At 42.2% G+C, this 23,404-nt stretch overlaps 1 protein-coding gene and 1 pseudogene across 10 annotated transcripts in view; one reads left to right on the top strand and one right to left on the bottom strand.

Annotated features, from left to right (window-relative positions):
- The window catches only part of ADD1 (adducin 1), an 87,126-nt gene that overhangs the window by 54,625 nt on the left and 9,097 nt on the right, over nucleotides 1-23,404 (bottom strand). The window lies entirely within an intron of this gene.
- Nucleotides 11,753-12,915, top strand: LOC116626362 (annotated as a pseudogene).

Raw genomic sequence — 23,404 nt, 5'->3', positions numbered from 1 at the left:
TGAAGTTGCAAGATAAATAAAGGGCCAAGTCAGGCCGTGAACCCAAGCCCACTCGCTCCAAGTGCCAAGCTCATCCCTCGAATGCCACACAAGAAGTCGAAAGGGGGGCACAGGCCGAGGGCAGGAAGCACCAGTGCTCTCTTCCCACCATTTAGCACCTAACAGCCCCTCAATAAAGATCTGTGAAGTGGATGAATGGTGAAGAAAGACAAAATCATCCTCCAAGACTCATTTCACAAAATTTGCTTCTGTCCAGAAAAACTGTAGTGACATCCAGTACTTTCAGATGGCACGTGAGCTCATATCAATCAGTTTCCTCTCAAACAACTGCTTTTCTGTCTTTTTTTCAAAGATTTTATTTTTAAGTAATCCCTACCCCCAATGTGGGGCTTGAACTCACAACCCCAAGATGAACAGTCCCAAACAAGTGCTTTTCAAGAAGAAATTCCACAAAGGAAATTGCACTTCAGATTTCAAAAGAGGAATGTGGGAGGAGTAATTTTATATACTGTGCCTCACAATTTAACAAGTAACGGCCACTCCGTAGGAGTCTCCACTGCACTTACTGATCTACACGTCCTAAGCCACATGCCCTGAGCCACCACACAAAATCAAGAGCAAAAGTCAACTTTATCCTCTGACAATGCCAACCACTTTCTCTATTTTTGCTCCTTCGTGATACTATTCCTGTCCTTTATTTACTATACGATTTTTATTTTTCACTATATTTTTACTGAAGTTATGGAGTCTTTCAAAACTTGCTGTTTTACTGAAACAAAACTCTTTCTGAATTTCATTCCAGAAGCAAGGCTTGCTAAAAGTAAGTGAGTTGGATTTCTGTTTATTTTTCTGGCGGGAGGGAGGAGGTGGGGAAGTTTGGCAGGGTTATAAGTAAGGGAGATTAAAAATACCACAAAAACAAACAGCTTTTTCAGAATTTAATGGTTGGTGACTAAATTGTTCCTATTCGTGAAGTAATTGGTTCCCGTGGAAGACAAATGATAAAAGGAAACTTTGAAGATAATAGTCACCCAGGGCTAACAGACTGAGAAGGACACAAGTGCTGAGCGTGCTAAGACATAGATATTCTGCACACGCAAAGGTCGAGCTGTGCGCTACTTTATTAACTCTGGGACTTCTGAAAACAGGGCCAGGTTGTCCTCTTTGGAGCTAGTCAGGAAGTATTTAAAATCACAAGCATAAGTAAAATTCTGCCAAAGGTATACTCTCTGAAAAGTAATTATGCCATCTGATGGGGAATGAAACCCCTTTATGCTACCAAGTAATTACGAGCACCCAAGTTTTTAGATGGTTTAGTTTTCACAAAAATAAGGATATACTGTCGGGGCACCTGGGTGGCTCAGTCAGTTAAGCGGCTGCCTTCGGCTCAGGTCATGATCCCGGGTCCTGGGACTGAGCCCCACATCGGGCTCCCTGCTCAGCGGGGAGCCTGCTTCTCCCCTGCCTGCCGTTCTCTCTGCTTGTGCTTGCTCTCTGTCTCTTTCTCTCTCTAGCTCTGTGTCAAATAAATAAAATCTTTAAAAAAAAATAAGCATATATTGTCAAGTGAAAAAATACGAAGAATGATGTATGGATGGTGCCTTTAGGGGAGAAGAGGAGGGATAAGAAAAATATTTGTATTTGCATAAAGAAATGAAAGAAGAATATACAAGAAACTTAAAATGGTGGCTTCCTTGTAAGAAGTGAGAAGGATCTGGGTAGAGGGAGGACTGAGATGGCCAGGAGAGTACATACATATGTATTTTTTTAAGTTTAATTTATTAAAAAAAAAATTTTAATCTAACACCATTAAGAACATAAATAATAAGCATCACTGAAGGTATAAAATGAACAGAGTACACAGCATATTGGATTTCCAGCAGCATGAGGATATCAAACATCTGTTTATAGTTTTATAGTTTAATATATATTCTGTTAAGTGTTTCAGTAGGGTGGCCCTATCCTGATTTTATAAGTGATAAGATGTAGGTTCTAAGAGACTGTCTTACCCTAAGTAGAGATGGCAAGAGTTGAGAATGTATTGGGTTAAATGAGCCCCTCACAGGCTCTCCTCCAAAATGATTCTGTTCATATCAAAATCGTTTATAACCGAGTATTTCTTTAAATCGGTACTGGCTGATTAAAACGGAGTATTTCTTTAAATCCATATTGGCTCTACTTCGCAGCCAATATTTCCTTGCTGCCAAAAACCGTGGAGTTCCTGCCCTTGAAGGACCAAACGGCATTTCATTCTATAAGAAATCAGATAGGATGCAGCTCCCTTCTGGCGTTAGAGAATGACAGGCAAGGTTCAGCGCAAGCACAGGGCCCCGGTCGCATGGGCCTGAAGTCTGTAGCTATGAGAGGAACACAGTCCAGCCTGCTTTATGAATTTCTGTGGTCTAAAGGCATCTTACCCTGCCATCGGGCGCACAGGAGGTGCTCCCTAAGTGCGTTCAACTGAAGAGTTAGTAGGCAGGAGAGCAGGCGTGAGGACCTTGCAGCCTTCGGATTAGTACTGTAAAGGTCTCTGCAGGAGACCCCTTAACTCTGACCCCTTCCTTTTACAAGTGGGAAACTTGAGACGCAGAAGAGAGGACTCTGGGCGCACAGGGAATCACTGGCGGACAGCAGCGGCCTAGTGTGTGTCTCGAGTCAGACCACGCTGCTCACCAACGGTGTGATCCCGGACAAGGATCTTCTCTCTGGCTCTGTTTTCTCCTCTATCAACCAGATGTGCTGATGGTAACCTTGAGGGGTGTCGCAAGAATCCGAAATGCTGTTTGGAGAGCGTTCAGCAGTGTTTGGCAGACGGTGCACGCACAGAAGGAGTGGCCGTGATTGCTGGACACACCTAGGGGTCCCAGCCAGGCCCATGAGCATTCTACAGCACCAAACCGCTTCTTGCTCATAGGATTTGTATTGTTTGTGACAAATAACTGAATATTTCTATCTCTGTCACAACTACAACTAGTTTCAAAAATACATTAAAAAATAATTTCTTACATATATAATTTATTTCTCAATACTGCTAGCACTATGTTAATACGCAAAAAAAAAAAACCTCTGAAGTCTTTAGAAATTCCAGATGATACCTTAAAGGGGAAATTATGAAAAAATCTTAATAACCATAAACGAAAAAAAGGTCAAAAACAAATTTAGACAAAGGAAAATTATGCTTCAAATTACATACATTCATTAGTTTTTACTTTTCAAAATGGTACCATTTCAGTAGACATGACACTACTGCGGTAGAGGGGACAATCCAAACTCTCAAAGGCTCTGCACTTTGCCTGCAAACAGAAGTGACAGGTCCTAGCAGAGGGGCCTGGCAGTCAGCAGGAGAAATCAGTAAATTACACAGTGTGTCGGCAGGCGAGAAGGGCTATGGGTAGGGGACTGGACACACAAGGAGGTGGGGAGGCAAGTCACAGCATTAAGTAGGAGGGCGGAGGGATGCTCTGGGCAAGGTGACGTCACAGGTGGTAGGGAGAGAGGGATAAAACAAAGTTTATCATCATTTTCTTTAAGCATTAAAGGATTTCATTTACATTTTGGTAAAGAAGAAAACAAAGATACCAAAGGTCCACTCCAACCTAACTTGTCCAAAACAGGACTCTTAATCTTCCCCTAGTCTTGTCTCCCTGCTTCTACCCTCAAACTCTTATAACTTGTTCTCCACAAAAATATAGTCAAACCATGTCCTGCCCCCGCTTATTTCCCACCAATGGCCTCCCACGGTCCCTAGAATAAAATCTGAAATCCCGGCCATAGCCGGCGGGACCCTTCCCAGTCTGGCCCCCAGCGTCTCTCTGCCCTGCCGTCCCAGGTCCACTAGCCTCCCTTCTGTCCACAAACACACCCAATACAGCCTTTAGACTTGCTCTTTACTCTGTCCAGAACAAACTTAACCCAGCTAGACTGAGTGTCTGACTCTATATTTTAGGAATAAGTTCTAAGTCAAATTTCACCTCTAAATTTTGAGATTGGTTTCCCTGCACACACTATTCAGAGTAGCCCCTACTCCCAGCTCTCTCAAGTCACCCTGGGTTTTCTTTCCCTTCAAGGCTCTTATCACCCCTGTCAGAGCACAGACTCTGGAGCCAGAATGCGGGAGCTCAAATTCCAGCCCCGCCACTTACTGGCTGTGTAAGCTTGCGAAGATTTCTTAACTTCTCTGCCCTCAGTTCCCACTTCTGAAATAATAAGGCTAACAATAGTACCACCTCACACGGTCGATGCATGTAAAATGCCTAGAAACAAGGATCTGACACACAGGAAGCATTCAAGTGTGCGTTGTTAGTATTACTGTCTCCCGATTAGAATGTAGCCCCAACAGGGCAAGAGACTCATCTATATTCATTACTGTATTACATTCACTACTATACTCACAGGGCTAATGCTTTATGTATATATAGGAAGAGAGAAGGGGAGAGAGAGAGAGAGAAATACATGTTCAGGTCTCACATTCCGGACCGGTAATGCTAACCTAAGTATCTAGATTCCAGAGCATTCGATTGTAAGAAAAGCCATGGCTCTGCTTCATTTAATCACAACTGAAGTGTGACTGAAAAGACTCTGGGGACACAAGTAGCTAACTCAAAGACTCCAAATCTCAGTCTGCCACTCACAAGGCAGCTCCAGACTGCAAATGGACAATCTGTATATCAAATCGGGTTTTGTGTTTTGAGGTGCCTGGGTTTTACATTTCTAAGAATTACGTCAATCCCCAAAGCTGGTGTACCAAGACAGTAGCTGTATGTGTCTCTAGCTGACTGGATTTGAAGCCTCAAGCAAGTATAGCTCCCAGAGGCAGGAAAATAAGAGAAGGAGAATTCTAGACCTCACACCTGAGTGTGCATGGTACTCTAGTGAGGCTCCTAAAGACGGCAGAAGTCAGGAAGCACAGGCTGACCAGATACATGTGAGCACAGGAAAATTCTATCTGCATTTGATAGGGAAGAAAAAACCCACTCTGCACTCTAGTTAAACACATGAGGGACTAACAACACTAGCCTGAGATGAGACTGTTTCCCTGACAAACACAGGAATCAGTATCAGGGGAAAAGTTTAGCAGTTACAAAGGAGTAGGATGAAGAAGTCATAAAAATGATCTTATGAGCACCATGCAGGACGTGGGCAATGCTTTCAGCTGTTGGAACAGCATGTACAGAACATTCCTGCAGCCATGGGACCGCAAGTCCACAACACTGACAGAGGCCAACACGGTGAGACAGAGACTTCTGTCAATCTCTCCTTCATCCCACACCTTAGTATCTGCTGGCTGAAGTAAGAACAGGCTGTTTGCCTGGCTGTCTCTGAGTGACCGACAGCTCTGTTCTCCACCTGAAATCAATGTCCTCTGGGAGGCAGCAGATGGTAGGAAAGTCCGTGAGCGGACAGCCTTCCGGTCCTGCAACGGTGAAGAGGCAATGATGCTTAATGGGAAGAAGGGAGGCTTTGGGGTCACCAGGGTTCAAACCCCAGCCCAGATATTTACTAAGAGGATACCCAGGACAAGCTCACTATTTGTACCTCAGTTTTCTCATGGGTACAGGGGTAACAATAACAATATCCAGTGTAGGGGCGCCTGGGTGGCTCAGTTGGTTAAGCGACTGCCTTCGGCTCAGGTCATGATCTCAGGGTCCTGGGATCGAGCCCCGCATCGGGCTCCCTGCTCGGCGGGAAGCCTGCTTCTCCCTCTCCCACTCCCCCTGCTTGTGTTCCCTCTCTCACTGTCTCTCTCTCTGTCAAATAAATAAATAAAATCTTAAAAAAAAAAAAAAAAAAACCAATATCCAGTGTACACAGTTGTTGAGTGAACATGATATGCTTGCTATCATGTGTGTATGAAGTCTCATTCACCAGCCCGTGTAATCATGACAGCTGGTGCCAGAAAACACCTTCCCTCAGTCATAGGCAGCATCCCTGTTCATGTCCCACCCCCTAAGCCAGATCTAGGCTTTTAGGTCTATTTCAATGAATACCAAAGGAACTCCCTGAAGCTACTGAGTAGACAGACATGGCTATTAATTAAACAGATAGATCTAGTTAACGGATATTCTGATTAGTAAGACTGCCAGTTTCAAAATTCTAGAATATAATAAAACATACTTAATACTAATAAACACTGAGTAAATCAACCTTTGGTAGTTAAAATTCTCTAGAATTATTTTAGGTACCTAAATGAATGTCAATAGCTCTCAAATATAAAACCCATATTTTAAAAAGTATTACATATTTTGGGACTGAGGGAAACCCTATAATTTCTGCATACCCCTTTTATTTAAAAATGAAAACAAAATGGTTAAACACAGAACTATTTAACATCTGTATATGCAGCGGTGCTTTTAAAACCTTAAAATCATGGGGCGCAGAGCATGCAACTCTTGGTTGGGAGCTCAAACCCCATGTTGGGTGCAGCACTTACTTGAAAAAATAAAATAAGTAATAAATAAATGAATGAGTAAATAAATAAAACCTTAAAATCATGAGGCTACTGATTAAAATTTTAGCAACAGAACCTTTTCAGTTCAGGGGAAAAACAGCTTGGAGGGCAGTAGAAAAGATTCACATTCTGAAACCACTGACTGTTGATTTTACTCAGACATGCTAAGTGGCAATTATGTAATTGGAATTGTGGAAGAAATTCAAGATACAGGGTAAAACATTAATAGTATGTCCATACGGGAGACACTGTTAAGCCCAGCAGAGGCCAATCGCTCTTTTCAAGGAGAAAAAAGAGTTTATCCCTTTCATTCTGTCATTTAACACCTACCTAAGTAATACTAGCACTTTTAAACTGAACTTAACCCAGCTCTGAAATGAGCAAATAATTCATTCTTTCCCAAGTATTTTATACTGGTGTGTCTAGGAAAATCTTGAGCCTTGGTTTTGCAGCGTGACCTTCCTGGAGTTACATTAAATAGAAATAATCCATCAAGGTGTTCAGCCCACGCTTCAAATGAATAAAAACACTTTTACTTAGGGAGACAATTCTGTTCAGGTCCCAAAAGCATGGCATACTGCACTTCAAAATTATTTCCACACAGCAGCAGTTCAGAACACTTCTGAAAAACTACGGCATATTTTAACAAGCCAATAAAAATGCAAAGCATTCTCAAATAATTGTGACATTGCAAATAAAATAAATATCCCAGTGACCCCCTTTAGAAAATCCTAGCTGGAGGGCCTTGCCTAGGGTGGGGGTTAGAAACGCAGTTAATAGTGGAAAACTAGGTCTCTAAAATAACTGCTGGAAAGGTAAACCTGCCGCTGGAAAGGAAAGTGCACAGTAAAGAAACCCCCAAATGGGTTGGGACTAAATATAAAGTTACACTTCCTTTTTGGCTCACATACTCTGAAAAAGAAACAAAGGTGTCACTAAAATTTCCCTGCTCTGGTAGATCAGAAGTGGCTGCTTTGTCATTTCTCCGATTAGCAGGTAAGGACAAATGGTTTTCATGTGTTTATTTACATCTCCAACTTCTTTGTCCACCTACCTAACAAAATCTTGACGAGTTATTCTGACAAATTAAAAAAGTAGTATACCTAGTGACCTTTTGTCATATTTGATTCCCCAGACTATTACCTTCTGTAATTTTATTTTTCAGTGAGCAAATATTTTAATATTTTGCATATTTAGTTCTGCAAACTTTTCTTCTGAGATCTTCTGCTCTTAACGAGACAGTTTTCATTCCTTCACAGGCACATGTCACAAAATGTTCCAAGAAAGTTTTCAGGAATTACCTCTGATAAACATTCTATTTTGCTTTTCCCCAGTCTCTATAGTTTTAAACATTTGTTCTTAACCATCTGGAATTAATTTTCATGAATGACGTTTTCCAGTTATCTCATCACCAATAACGCCTCTCCCCAGAGACACAGAGGTGTGGTTCTTCACTCCCAAGAGGCCTGCGGGTGCGCGGTTCAGCTTTGAGCCAGCAGTACCCCTCTGCTTCCCCACAAACTACATGGTCTGACCTGCAGCTCAGTTTCCTCTCAAGTCATATGGTTCCAAGGTTGTTGGGGCAATTAGAAATAACAAAAGTAAAATATCTAGCACCATGTCTGACACATAGTGGATACCCTCTCAATAGGAAATATTTTAATTATCTAATGTCTGATGAGAATATAAAAGTAACATGCTAAAAATTTCACTTCAAAAACTTCAAGAACATTAGGTTTAACCAACTAAAAGCTAAAATACATTATTTTAATTAAAAATAACATTCTAGGGGCACCTGGGTGGCTCAGTTGGTTAAGCGACTGCCTTTGGCTCGGTCATGGTCCTGGAGTCCTGGGATCTAGTCCCGCGTCGGGCTCCCAGCTCAGTGGGAAGCCTGCTTCTCTCTCTGACCCTCTCCCCTCTCATGCTGTTTCTCTCTCTCTCTCTCTCAAATAAATAAAATCTTAAAAAAAAAAATTCTACTATAAGCTCATCTTACTTTACCTTTTTATATTTCAACAAAAAAACTATTGCATTCTATCTGTATCAACACACGTAGTTTAGTTAATTGAGATCTCACTTTAACTCAATCCCTAAACCAATACTCTAGTGTGGCTTACTGAAACTGACTTGGGTGTGGTTTTGAAAACAATTTAGGGCGAGGCACCTAAAGATAAGCCAACCAAACCATCTGTTTGACTAAACAAATTTAAGTGAACTTTAATGTACTCTATCCTGTTTATATTTCCAAAATCCATCTGATACCAGATTGGTACAGAAAGATCTAGCTTGGGGGATGCCTGGGTTGAGTGTCTGCCTTCGGCTCAGCTTATATCCCAGGGACCTGGGATCAAATCCTGCCTTGGGCTCCCTGCTCAGCGGGGAGCCTGCTTCTCCCTCTGCCTGCCGCTCCCTCTGCTCGTGTGCTCTCTCTCGCTGGCTCCCTGCTCTCTCTTTGGAAGGGAGGGAGGGAGGGAAGGAAGGGAAAGAAGGAAAGGAAGGGACGGAAAAAGAAAGAACAAATCTGGCTTGGGTCTTCAACAAAATTCCATTAGCCTCCCAATGCTAACTGATTAATAAACATGTTCAATTCACATTAGACTTTAGACCCCAGGGCCAGACCACCTGGGTTCTGATCCCAGTTCATCACTTACTAGCTACATATCCTTAGACACATTTCTTTTTTTTTTTTTTAAGATTTTATTTATTGGAGAGATACAGAGAGAGAGCTAGAGAGCACAAGTGAGGGAGAAGGAGAAGCAGGCTCCCCACAGAGCAGGGAGCCCAATGTGGGGCTGGAGCCCAATGTGGGGCTCGATCCCTGGACCCTGGGATCATGACCTGAGCCGAAGGCAGACGCTTAACGACTGAGCCACCCAGGCGCCCCTAGGCACATTTCTTCATCTCTCTCTATATATATACTTTAGTTTCTTCATCTGTAAAATAAGAATGATAGCATTATCTGCTTCTTTGATTTAGATTAAATGAGTTAACTTTGTCAAGTGTTTTGTATAGTACCTGGTACACAGTAAGCAATAAATTAAGGCAATATAATAAATGGTAGCTATTATCATCATAAGCAGCAGCACCTTTAAAGATAAACTGAATCTCTTAGAAAAGGACACTGGAAGAACATTCTATGATGGGCACTAATTAACTGTCCTCCTTAATATGTGCACAGGGACACACAGCACACCACTTACTAGAGGTCCCTCTTACAGATGCCATCACTGCTCTGTATTGTCCATTTTTTAAAGGATTTATTTGTTTGAGAGAGAGAGAGCACGTGTGAGTGGGGGGCAGGGGAGGGACAGAGGGAGAGGGAGAGAATCCTAAGCAGACTGCCCCCTGAGCAGGGAGCCCGACATAGGGCTCAATCCCACAACCCTGAGATCACTACCTGAGAGGAAATCAAGAGTAGGATGCTCAACTGACTGAGCCCCCAGGTGCCCCTGTATTGTCCATGTTTAAACAAAGGCTAGACTGCAAGCTTACTAAGTCAGGAGCAATTACAATGCTTATCTTCTAACATTCCCAACACAATGCTCTGAACACGGATCTTAAATAATGCTTATAAACTAATATAATAAGGGGGCGCCTGGGTGGCGCAGTCGGTTAAGTGTCGGACTCTTGGTTTTGGCTCAGGTGGAGATCTCAGGGTTGTGAGATCCAGTTGCGCACTCGACCTCAGCACGGAGTCTGCTTGAGATTCTATCTCCCTCTCCTTCTGCCCCTCCGGCTTGTGCTTGTGCATACACTCTCTCTAAAAATAAATAAATCTTTTAAAAGAAAATTAATATAACAGAAAAAAAGGGCAATAAAATAAAACCTTAGAAGCATACATTTTTAGCATCAGAAATAACTTTAAGTCATCCAGTTATAGGGGCGCCTGGGTGGCTCAGTTGGTTAAGCGCCTGCCTTCCGCTCGTCATGATCTTAGGGGTCCTGGGGCTGAGCCCCTTGTTGGGCTCCTAGCTCAGTGGGGAGTCTGCTTCTCCCTCTCCCTCTGCCCTCTCCTCCCCACTCTGGCTCATGTGCATGCTCTCTCAAGTGAATAAATCTTTTTTTAAAAAAGTCATCTAGTTCTTTTACAGATGATAAAACTGAGCAAAGTAATGACTTTACTACTGAAGTTTCACCTGCTGGCCAAGCTAGAGCTAGTTCCTTCCTATACCAAGAACACCAACACATCGCACTCACTCCACTGACCCTCAACTGTGCACATTAGAATCACCTCATACTGAATATACTTTTCCTAAGTTTTCAACCAGTACATAACCACTATTTCCATTACTAATAAATACCACTTGGAGATTGAGTAAGGCAAATATCTGAGAGGCCCTACCACTCAATAAGATTTTCCATAAAAACCAATGTTATTCGCATATAAGAAATACATGAAACCTCCGAGGGCTAAACAAAAAAAAAAGGCCCAAAACCATGAGAATGAAACTAGTTAACTTCAAATGGGAACCACTCATAACAGGTAGCATTAGCAGAGATCAAATACCAAAAATGAGCATTGCTGGAGGCAAAAAAGGAACCAATAAGCTGGAACTCTGAAGAGGGTGGAAATGGTCTCAGGTGGGCAGTGACCCTGGCTCACAGTAGAAATAAATAACAATCCTCTCAGGAAAAACATCCTCTCAACGTTGATCCCCAGGTTTTTCCCCAGTTTAAAATCAACAAATAGGAGGTCTTAGTAAAAATTCCACAAACCCAAAAACAATCTGCATAAGTGACAGTCATCAGAAATAATAAACCATACACTTAGGCCCTCAAAGACTTCAGATACTAGAATTATAATACAGAACACAGAATAACTATGTATGAAATGTTTAAAAAATAATCACATATATGACAAGCCTCAGAGACTATCAAAAATGAACAGAGTTGAAAAAGAAACCAAATAGAACTTTCAGAAATAAAATGTTAAAAAAATTATTTACAGGGCACTTGGCTGGCTCAGTTGGTGAAGCATGTGACTCCTTGATCTCAGGGTTGTAGTTCAAGGCCCACCTTGAGTGTACAGATTACTTGAAAAATAAAATCTTGGGGTGCCTGGGTGGCTCAGTCAGTTAAACATATGCCTGTGGCTCGGGTCATGATCCTGGAGATCTGAGCCTTGGGCTCCCTGCTCAGCAGGAAGTCTGCCTCTTCCTCTGGCCCTCCCCTGTTCATGCGTTCTCTCTCTCTCTGTCTCTCTCTCTCAAATAAATAACATTTTAAAAATAAATAAAATAAAATTTTTTTAAAAAACTTAAAAAAATACTTTACAAATCAACTAATGAATTAATAGCAGCTTTGACACAGATGAAGAGGAATTAGTAAATTAAAAGACAGATTTGAAAAAATTCCCCAGAGACCAGCACAGGGAGACAAGGAGATAGAAACCATGCCAGAAGAGATAGAATAAGAAAGTCCACTACACATCTACTGGAGTTACAGGCCAAGATAATAAAGAACAGTGAAGAGTCTGCCCCATTCTGCCCCAGAGCCTCCCTGCACCGCCTGCCATGGTCAACCCCACCATAGTTTTCGACATCTCAGCAGACGGCAAGCCCTTCAGCTGCATCTCCTTGGAGCTATTTGCAGACAAAGTTCCAAAGATGGTGGAGAACTTTCGTGCTCTGAGCACTGGGGAGAAAGGATCTGGTTATAAAGGCTCCTGCTTTCACAGGATTATTCCAGGACTTATGTGCCAGGGTGGTGACTTCACATGCCAGTCCAACTATGGGGAGAAATTTGATGATGAGAATTTCATCCCAAAACACACAGGTCCTACCATCTTGTCCATGGCAAATGCTGGACCCAACACAAATGGTTCCCAGTTTTTTGTCTGCACTGCCAAGACCAAGTGGTGGTCAGATGGCAAGCGTGCAGTCTTTGGCAGGTGAGAGAGGGCAGGAATATTGTGGAAGCCATGGAGCACTTTGGGTCCAGGAATGGCAAAACCAGCAAGAAGACCACCATTGCTGACTGTGGACAAACCTTTTAAGTTTGACTTATGTTTTATCTTAACTACCAGACCACTCCTCCTGTAGCTCAGGAGAGCACCCCTTCACCCCCATCTCCTTGAAATATCCTATAATCTCTGTGCTCTTGCTGCAGTTCTATGGGTTCCATATTTTCCTTGCTCCCCTCCAAGTCTAGCTGGATTGTAAAGTTTTTGATTATGAAATAAAAACTAAAAAACAACAACAATCAAAGAATAGCGAAGAGTCAATATAATATCCAAGGAGAGAATGGCTAACAACTTTATGTAACCGAAAGACATGAATCCACAAATACCAAGCAAAATAAATAAAGAGAAATACACATCTTGTAGACACAATAATGAATCTATAGAATAGCAAAGGCAAGAAAAAAAAATCATTTACAAAGGAATAATAATTAGACACTGGCAAACTTGTAACAGAAACAACAAAAGAGGAATAGAGTATCTTCAAAATGCTAAAAGGAGGGCGCCTGGGTGGCTCAGTTGGTTAAGCGACTGCCTTCGGCTCAGGTCATGATCCTGGAGTCCCTGGATCGAGTCCCGCATCGGGCTCCCTGCTCGGCAGGGAGTCTGCTTCTCCCTCTGACCCTCCCCCCTCTCATGTGCTCTCTCTCATTCTCTCTCAAATAAATAAATAAAATCTTTAAAAAAAAAAAAAAATGCTAAAAGGAAATAACTGGCAATCTGGATTTCTACACCAAGCAAAACTATCTTTTGAGAATGTGTGCAAAATAAAATCACTTCAGATAAACAAAAACAAAGGTACCACCTACATACCTGCAGAAAAGGAACTTCTAAAGAAGAAAAAAATGATCCCAGGAAGAAAAATCAGAAATGCCATAAGGACTGTGAGTAAAGAAACTGCTAAATGGGGAAAAAATCTAAACATGTATTTTGTATATGGATGATGATGTCCAATTTATGAGTTTAAAAAAAGGCTGGACTAAAATACTGAACAACAGTAGCACGTAACTTGATTGTTGCGTTTCACTGGAATTAAAGTGCTTTAATGTTCTTGTTTTGTCTGGTGGAAGAAGACAGTATTAATTTCAGACTTTGTCACATATATGCCGGGTAAAATTTCAAGTGCAACCACTAAAAGACAACAAAACAGGGGCGCCTGGGTGGCTCAGTCGTTAAGCGTCTGCCTTCGGCTCAGGTCATGATCCCAGGGTCCTGGGATCGAGCCCCACATCGGGCTTCCTGCTCAGCGGAGAGCCTGCTTCTCCCTCTGCCTGCCTCTCTGCCTACTTGTACTCTCTGTCAAATAAATAAAATCTTTTTAAAAAATGAAAATAAATAAATAAATAAAAAGGTAAGCATAGGGCCACCTGGGTGGCTCAGTCTGTTGAGCGTGTCTGATTCTTCATTTCAGCTCAGGTCATGATCTCAGGGTCATGGGATTGACTCAGCAGGGAGTCTGCTTTTCCCTCTCCCTCTGTTCCTCCCCCTACCGGCTCGCTCGCTCGCTCACTCACTCTCTCTCAAATAAATAAAATCTTTAAAAAAATAAAAAGGCAAGGGCGCCTGGGTGGCTCAGTCAGTTAAGCATCTGCCTTCAGCTCAGGTCATGATCTCGGGGTTCTGGGACTGAGCCCCACATCAGGCTCCCTGCTCTGTCGGGAGCCTGCTTCTCCCTCTCCCTCTACCTGCCGCTTCCCGTACTTGTGCTCTCTTTCTCTCTGTCAAATCAATAAATAAAACCTGCGGTACCAGGGTGGCTTGTGTCATGAACTGCAGGTCCTGGGATTGAGCCCTGTGTCTGGCTCCCAGATCAGCAGGGAGTCTGCTTCTCACTCTCCCTCTGCCTCTCCCCCGTTTGTGCTCTGTCTCTCTCTCTCAAATGAATAAATAAAATCTTTAAAAAAATAAAAATAAATAAAATCTTTTTAAATAAATAAAAAGGCAAGCATAAAGGGGAAAAAGACAAATAGAAAACAAAATGTAGGGGCGCCTGGGTGGCTCAGTCGGTTAACCGTCTGCCTCTGGCTCGGGTCATGATCTCAGGGTCCTGGGATCAAGCCCTGCGTCGGGCTCCCTGCTCCGCGCAGAGTCTGCCTGTCTCCGTCTCTCTCTATCCCTCCCCACCACTCATTCTCTCTCTCTCTCTCAAATAAATAAAATCTTTAAAAAGAAAACAAAATGCAAAATGATAGAAAAGGTACACATTTATCAGAATCACGATAAATATAAAGCCAGTTAAAAGACAGAAATTACAACCAGTATGGTACACTGAATAATGGTCACCAGAGATACTAGTTCTAACCCCAAGAGCCTGTAAATGTTATTTTACATGGCAAAGACTTTGCAGATGTGACTAAAGATTCGGGGTGATGAGATTATCCTGGGCTACCTGGATTACCTAAATGCAATTGCCAATAAAAAGAAGGCAGAGGGAAATCTGACCACACATTCATAAGACAAGAGAGCAGTATGACCAGAGACACAGAGACTGCAGTGAGACGGCCACAGCCAAACAATGCTGGCAGCCCTTAAGGCAGAAAAGGCAAGGGGCAAATTCTCCACCAATAATCTCCAGAGCTGTCACGTTGATGTCAGCTCAGTGATACAGACTTTGGACTTCTGGCCTCCATAACCATAAGGGAATACTTTCTGTTGTTTTAAGGCACCAAGTTTGAGGTAATTGATTACAGCACCGCCCCCAAAAAACGAATATATCAATAAAACATAAGAAGAGAATATAAAATTTTGCAAGTAAATGGATGAAAATAGGTATACCAGGCAAATACCAACCAAAAGAAAGGTGGAGTTTCTATGTTAATATGAAACAAAAAAAGACCATGGAAAATAGAAGTATTTATTTGGGATGGAAAAAGCCACTACATAATGATAAAAAAAAAAAGTTCACTCCAACAGGAAGATTAAAAATATATATATGCCTTATAAAATGGTCTCAAGACATATGAAGCAAAAATTGCTGGAACTCAGACAAAAACTGATAAATTGACCATCATAATGAGGAACTAAAACATTGCTCAATTATTAATAGGCAAAGTGGTCAAAAATTTGTAAACAGTAAATAGAAAATAAGAACAATCAACAAGTTACATCTTCAGAAGTATACAGAACCTTGCACCTCCCTGTTTTCTAAAAAAAAAGAATATATACTCTTCTCCAGAATACAAAAAACATTTATAAATATTAACCTCATGTCTGGATGGAAATTTTAAAATCTCAACAAATTCCAGAGAATCACTAGCATATAAACCATTCCTCTGGTCACAGTGCAGTTAAAACATATTAATAAAAGAAATTTAAAAATGTATATGTATATTAAATATATATGTACATATATACACAAATACATCATATATATATTTAATAATTTAAAAGCACTTCTTTTTTTTTTTTTTAGAGAGAGAGAGAGGGAAGGAATCCCAAGCAGGCTCCATGCCCAGCGCAGAGCCCAATATGGGGCTTCATCCCACGACCCCAAGATCATGACTCGAGCTGAAACCAAGAGTCAGATACCAACACACTGAGTCACCCAGGCGCCGTAAAAGCACACTTTTAAACAGCTTACAGGCCGAAGAAGAAATCATAATGAAATTTTAAACACACTTACATAATGAAAAGATAATATGTTGAAAACCATTAACTTCACTAAAGAACTACTTTTAGAGAAATACATAGACTCAAACACTTTATGTTAAGAAAAGTGACCAACTTCTAAGAAGTTAGAAAAAGAGTAAATTTCACACCATCTAGCAATCCATAACCCTCACTAGGCTTTATATACATATATGTGTATATATATATATATATTTTTTTCCCCCCCCTAACCCTTAAAACAACTCTGAGAGTCAGATTATAGCTACAGTTAAAATGTGCTGATTACCTGAGTTTAAAAGCACAAACCATATGTCCTTTCAGGGAAAAAAAATGTGTGTACATCACATCTCAAATTGTAATTCATGTATCTACTCTAGCAAATGACATGCAGCCTTGATTTTTACTGAGAATAAAGATGATGTCATAGCTTTTTTCACAGCACAGTGAAATCCGGGGTCAATGCCCTCAAAAGCAGAAATAACGTACAAATAATTTGTTTTATGAGAAAGGTACTGGCAGTCTCCCACGGCTCTAGTCATGAAAATCTGCATTGTTTTCATGAGGAGTCTACTTCATCCTAGTGCATTATGAAGAAACAAAAATGGAAATTATCCACCAGAAAAAATTAAAATATACTTCAAAACAGAAATGTTTGTTTGATTTTAAGATATCAATGATAACAGCGTGGGTGGGGCGCCTAGGTGGCGCAGTGGGTTAAGTGGTTTCAGCTCAGGTCGATCTCACAACGAGCCCAGGTCTGTGCTGGGTGGGGAGTCTGGGTGGGATTCTCTCTCCCTCTCCCTCTCCTGCTCCTCTCTCTCAATAAAATAAATAAATCTTAAAAAAAAAAAAAGTAACTGTGGGTGAGAGACATGAAACATCTCAATGACTTGAACAGCCTTAACAGGCATCTACCTTGAGTCCCTCCCAAAGACCCTAGCAGGAGAGCCTGGACAGCCAGCCTCATGGGCTTACCCTGCGCTGTCTGGCCTGAAGAGCCCTGAGTCCTTGAAGTGGGACTTCTGTTCTTGTTATCTTTGATTCCTGAATGCTCAGTACAAATCCTCCTACGCTGAAGGCTTTTTTAAAAGTTCAAAGAATTAATAAGTCTCCAAAATGCTAGTATCACTTAGAAACTAGAGAAAAAGAAAATTCACTCGTCTCATCGCTTGAGTAAAAGCTGGAAAAGAAATGCTTCCCTCCCCTGAAGAAAACCCCTGCTTTCCAAAACAATCCATCCGTCAGAACCCTAGGCAGCAAACAAAGCACACTAAATGTTCCAGATACTCTAGGTCAGCGACATTCCTGGTGTTTATGCTGTCAAAGTACACTGTGCTTCCGTCCCTGGAGACGCTGCTCAGAACAAACTGAGATAGCATTATCTGAATGGTGGGGCCATCTAGTTCCCCTAAAGAGGGGTGGATGCATCACATCCCTTCCTCCTGAAGTAGACAATCCTAAAGGGAGCTCATTCCATGAGACTCAAGCCCCATTTCTAACCCTCCCTTGCCTGCCTGAAGCTCTATGCAACAACTTGATTAATGGTATCATCTGGGAATGAGGCTGGCCTGTTAATAAAACATTCTTAAATCTTGGAAAGCACTGTTAACCACAAAGTTCTTGCTAAGCTGCAAACATGTACAGCTGTACATTACACAAATATCTCTGCACAGAGCTTTGACTTATTTTTAAAAAAAGTGGGAGTAGATAGTACACAGGGCTCTCTATTGCCCTTGTGTGCCTTTCCCTGTTAGCGTCCACTTCTCACCAGTCTATGCACTGGAAAAAGAGGAAAGAAAGGGAAAATGCACACTGACAGCACACCTGTGTGCCACAAGTAGGCAAATGTTGTCTCACTGTGGCCCCACAAGACTTTGGGTTAAACAAGATTGTTACAGTTACTACGCCTACTTCTACAGATGAAAAAAGGAGTTCAAGATGTTGGCAAGAATGCGGAGAAAGGGGAACCCTCCTACACTGTTGGTGGGAATGCAAGCTGGTGCAGCCACTCTGGAAAACAGTATGGAGGTTCCTCAAAAAGTTGAAAATAGAGCTACCCTACGACCCAGCAATTGCACTACTGAATATTTACCCCAAAGATACAAACGTAGTGATCCAAAGGGGTACGTGCACCCCAATGTTTATAGCAGCAATGTCCACAATAGCCAAACTATGGAAAGAGCCAAGATGTCCATCGACAGATGAGTGGATAAAGAAGATGTGGTGTATATATACAATGGAACACTATGCAGCCATCAAAAAAAAAGAAAGAAATCTTGCCATTTGCAACAACGTGGATGGAACTGGAGGGTATTACGCTAAGCAAAATAAGTCAATCAGAGAAAGACAAGTATCATATGATCTCACTGATAAGAGGAATTCTTAATCTCAGGAAACAAACTGAGGGTTGCTGGAGTGGTGGGGGGTGGGAGGGAGGGGTGGCTGGGTGATGGGACATTGGGGAGGTTATGTGCTATGGTGAGCGCTGTGAATTGTGTAAGACTGTTGAATCACAGACCTGTACCTCTGAAACAAATAATACATTATATGTTAAAAAAAAAAAAAAAAGAAGACGATAGTAGGAAGGGAAAAATGAAGGGGGAGAAATCAGAAGGGGAGACGAACCATGAGAGACTATGGACTTTGAGAAACAAACTGAGGGTTTTTTTTTTTTTTTTTAAAGATTTTTATTTATTTATTCATGAGAGACAGGGAGAGAGAGAGAGAGGCAGAGGCAGAGGCAGAGGCAGAGGGAGAAGCAGGCTCCCTGCTGAGCAGGGAGCCCGATGCGGGACTCGATCCCAGGACTCTGGGATCATGACCTGAGCCGAAAGCAGACGCTTAACCATCTGAGCCACCCAGGCGCCCCAAACTGAGGGTTTTAGAGGGGAGGAGGGTGGGGGGATGGGTTAGCCTGGTGATGGGTATTAAGGAGGGCACGTACTGAATGGAGCACTGGGTGTTATACGCAAACAATGAATCATGGATCACTACATCAAAAACTAATGATGTAATATATGGTGACTAACATAATAAAATTATATTAAAAAATAAAAAATAGGGGCGCCTGGGTGGCTCAGCCGTTAAGCGTCTGCCTTCGGCTCAGGTCATGATCCCGGGGTCCTGGGATCAAGCCCCACATCGGGCTTCCTGCTCGGTGGGAAGCCTGCTTCTCCCTCTCCCACTCCCCCTGCTTCTGTTCCTGCTCTCGCTGTCAAATAAATAAATAAAATATTTTAAAAATAAATACATACATAAATAAATAAATAATAATAAAAAAAAGAAAAGGAGTTCAGAAAATTTCACCAACTTGATCCAGGGCCACATACTCTGAGTGGCAAAATTGGACTTGCATCCTGACACCACATCCCTAACACCCAGCACTAATACGACAGTTGACAACAGACTCACTTCAGGTAGACTAAAACCCCCAATGCAGCACTGGCATGTTTACAGTTGTACTGAGATATGTTCACATACCATAAAAATTCACCCAATTAAAGCATACAGTTCAGTGGTTTTTCATTTATTCACGGAGATGTGCAACCACCATCAAGATCTAATTTTGTAACATTTTCAACACCCAAGAAGAAACCCCAGGCACGCTAGCAGGCACTCCCCATTCCGACTCCTCCCTCCTCCTCCTTTCTCTAGCTTCCTTCTTAGCATAAGATGTTCCAAGTTCTTGCATGTCCAGCATGTATCAGCATCTCATTCTTTATTGTTGCCGAATAATGCTCCATTGCATGGGTACACCACAAGTTGTTTATCACTCATCAGTTCATGCACATTTGGGTTCTTTCTACTTTTCGGCTATTAAGAATAAAGCTGCGGGGGCGCCTGGGTGGCTCAGTTGATTAAGCGACTGCCTTCGGCTCAGGTCATGATCCTGGAGTCCCTGGATCGAGTCCCGCATCAGGCTCCCTGCTCGGCAGGGAGTCTGCTTCTCCCTCTGACCCTCCCCCCTCTCATGTGCTCTCTCTCATTCTCTCTCTCTCAAATAAATAAATAAAATCTTTAAAAAAAAAAAAAAAAGAATAAAGCTGCGGGAAGCCTAGGTGGCTCAGTCGATTAAGCGTCTGCCTTGGGCTCAGGTCATGATCTCAGGGTCCTGGGATTGAGCCCCACATCGGGCTCCCTGCTCGGCGGGAAGCCTGTTTCTCCGTCTCCCTCTGACTGCTGCTCCCCCTGCTTGTGCGCAGTCGCACTCTCTCTCTCTCTCTCTCTCAGCCTGCTTCTCCATCTCCCTCTGACTGCTGCTCCCCCTGCTTGTGCTCTCTCTGGCAAATAAATAAATAAAATCTTTAAAAAAAAAAAAAAGAAGAAGAAGAAGAAGAAAGCTGCTGTGAACATTCACGAAACAGCTTCTGTGTGGACAGATGTTTTTATCTGGCATTTACATTTTCTTGTTGTTGTTGTTGTTGTTTTAAAGATTTTATCTGGGGCACCTGGGTGGCTCAGTCAGTTAAGCACCTGCCTTCGGCTGAGGTCATGATCCCGGAATCCTGGGATCAAGTCCTGGGATAGAGCCCCATGTAGGGCTCTCTGCTCAGTGGAGAGTCGGCTTCTTCCTCTCCCCCTCCCTTTGCCCCTCTCCCTCTCTGCCTCTTCCTGCTCATGCTCTCTCTCTCTCTCAAATAAATAAATAAAATAAATGCATTTGCATTTTCAAAGTGTTTTCATAACATCGTCTGCTTTAATGCTTCACTTCGTGATGGAGAAAATGGGAGTCTCAGAGGAGTAAAGTGCCTTTATCACCTATTGCTCTATCGCCCTCAGTTAACCAGCAGTAAACCCACACCTTCCAGCTGAAGACCTGCTCCTTCCTTAATACCACGCCACTGCATCTCCACTTCCTCTGCAAGGAATTTCAAGCAAGAGCAAGCAGACGAGAATATCCATACTTTCAGGTAAAGACTTCCTTAAGTCATTCTAAGTCAGTCCATAAGGCAAACCAACATTAAGCCTTTCAGAGTAAGAGAAGGGAAGAGCAAAGTGCTCAGGACAGGATATTCTAAAGCTCCCTCTCAAGTGATGGCCTTCTCCTCCCCATGCCAACAGCAAAAGCTGCCACTGCAGGGTACTGTGAAGGCACATGGGAATAAATGTCCCTGTAAGCAGCCGGGGCCTAGCACAAACCTGCATGTGCATGCAGGCTCCATCCCCTGGCACCAGCCTCCAGGGGCTCGGGGGCTCAGGGGCTCAATGCAGAGCTAATTTGTTCTGACACGGTGACAGTATCTGGGGGACACACACTGCTAGGCCAATTGTATAATTTCTCTTTCCCAACCTCCTGAAACAGTTCCTAGACTTATATTATTTCTGGTAATAAAGTTCAGAAAAAAGGTTCATAATTATATTAGTAATATATAACAGCCATTTACTGACAGCTTACCAGGCATCTTACAATATCTATATAAGACAGGCACCATTCTTACTTCCACAGTACATGTAAACACTTCCTTATTGGGGAAATCATACAGCTGATGGGAGTATAAATTGGTATAACTTCTCAGGAGGGTAATGTGGAAATATCCTTGGACCAGGCAATTCATTCCTCAGAATAGACCTACAAATAAACATCATAGTGCCCAAAGACGGAGATGCAAGAATATTCACTGAAACAGTTCATAACAGTAAAATTCTGGAAACAACCCATCGATACAGGAGTGATTAAATAAATAATAGTATACCTGTAAAATGGGACACCTAGGACTGTTGAGGAGAACGAAATAGATGTCTGTGTGGCGATACTGAGCATTCTCCAAGATGTATTAAGGGGAAGCAAGATCAATATCATTATGTGTAACTATTTTTTTCATACAGTTATTAAATTGTCTGCAACTTGTTTCTTGTCGTTTTTTTAAATGAGCTCTATGCCCAACATGGGGCTTGAACTCACGACCCCAAGCTCAAGACCCCAAGCTCAAGAGTCGCATGCTCTACCGACTAAGCCAGCCAGGCGCCCTATGTGTAACTATTTCTTAAAAGAGGTATATGTGCAAACCAGCGTTCTGACTGTGCGCTCTCAGGCAAGTTACGCAACAGCTTCCTCATCTGCGAATTGGGACAATATTTCCCACACAGTGCAAAATAAAAATCACCTGTGGCCACTGTTATAATTTAATGATTACACAAATCATAATACTATTATAATAATAACATTAATAATTTTATTGTTGCTGTTATTAGATGGGCTCAAAAAAAAATCTGTTCATACCTACACTGCCCAGTGTCAGGCATTAGGCAGACATAGGGCAACGGCATCCACCATGTGCTGTCTCCTCATCTAGCTCATAGCCCACAAGGGCTTCTTTTCCAGACACCTAGCCCACGTGGCCTGGCCCCTTCAGTATCTGCCACCAACGAGCAACATGAAACCACGGGCAGTGAGATAGATCTCCACTTCCACTACCCAAACACCTGCTCCCAGATGCACACAGATTTGATCTCTGATCAAATGTCTCCTCCTCAGTCAACCCAGTTCTCCATCTAAAATAGATCCTGCTGCCATCATACTCTATTTCCTCACATCTCCCATCTTCACAGCACTTACTACTACTTAACATAGCATTTATTCCTTATCTCTCATTCTAGAATAGAAGTTCCCAAGAAGGGGAATGTGTCTCTGTCCATTGGGCCTAGAACGATATCCAGCATGTAAGAGGTGCTCAATAAGTATACTGATATGCAAGTTAATAAAGTTATAGAAAGGAAAATATGCTTGCAAAATAACATTTTTAAAGATTACTGTTGTTACTTTTACCCCAGCAGAGAGGGTTCTCAAGGCACTGTTAAAAGGTAAGTGTCCTACAGACTCGAGTCCTACTGTATTTAAAATGCTTTTTTCCTATGTAGCATAAACTCATTAAAAAAAAAACACCTTGTCAAAATATACTGAGCACTTTTAAATTAACAGTTATGAGAAACAATGTACATTAGCCATAACAATTGTTTACAAGGTGGGGCGCCTGGGTGGCTCAGATGGTTAAGCGTCTGCCTTCGGCTCGGGTCATGATCCCAGGGTCCTGGGATCGAGCCCCACATCGGGCTCCTGGCTCAGCAGGGAGTCTGCTTCTCCCTCTCCCTCTGCCTCTCCCACTGCTCATGCTCCATCTCTCTATCTGTGTGTCTCAAATGAATAAATAAAATCTTAAAAAAAAAAAAAATTGTTTAAAAGGGTACTTCTGGAATAAAGAAACCTCAAAGGGCAAAATGAATTCAACTTGCTCCCCTTCATTCCCTCCAACTCAAGTTTCCTGCATGTAGGTCAGAATAAGCATTAACTATTAAACAGCTCTGTTAAAGTTTAATGTTATGCTATGTTAAGATTCCAAACTATTTTAAGGAGACATGTGATAGTCAGTAAGCACTGACCAAACTAA

The sequence above is a fragment of the Phoca vitulina genome, unplaced genomic scaffold, assembly GCF_004348235.1.
Source record: "Phoca vitulina isolate PV1807 unplaced genomic scaffold, GSC_HSeal_1.0 scaffold85, whole genome shotgun sequence".
Classification (NCBI taxonomy): Eukaryota; Metazoa; Chordata; class Mammalia; order Carnivora; family Phocidae; genus Phoca; species Phoca vitulina.
Note: the sequence above shows the minus strand (reverse complement) of the source record. Positions and strands in the feature narration are given on the sequence as shown.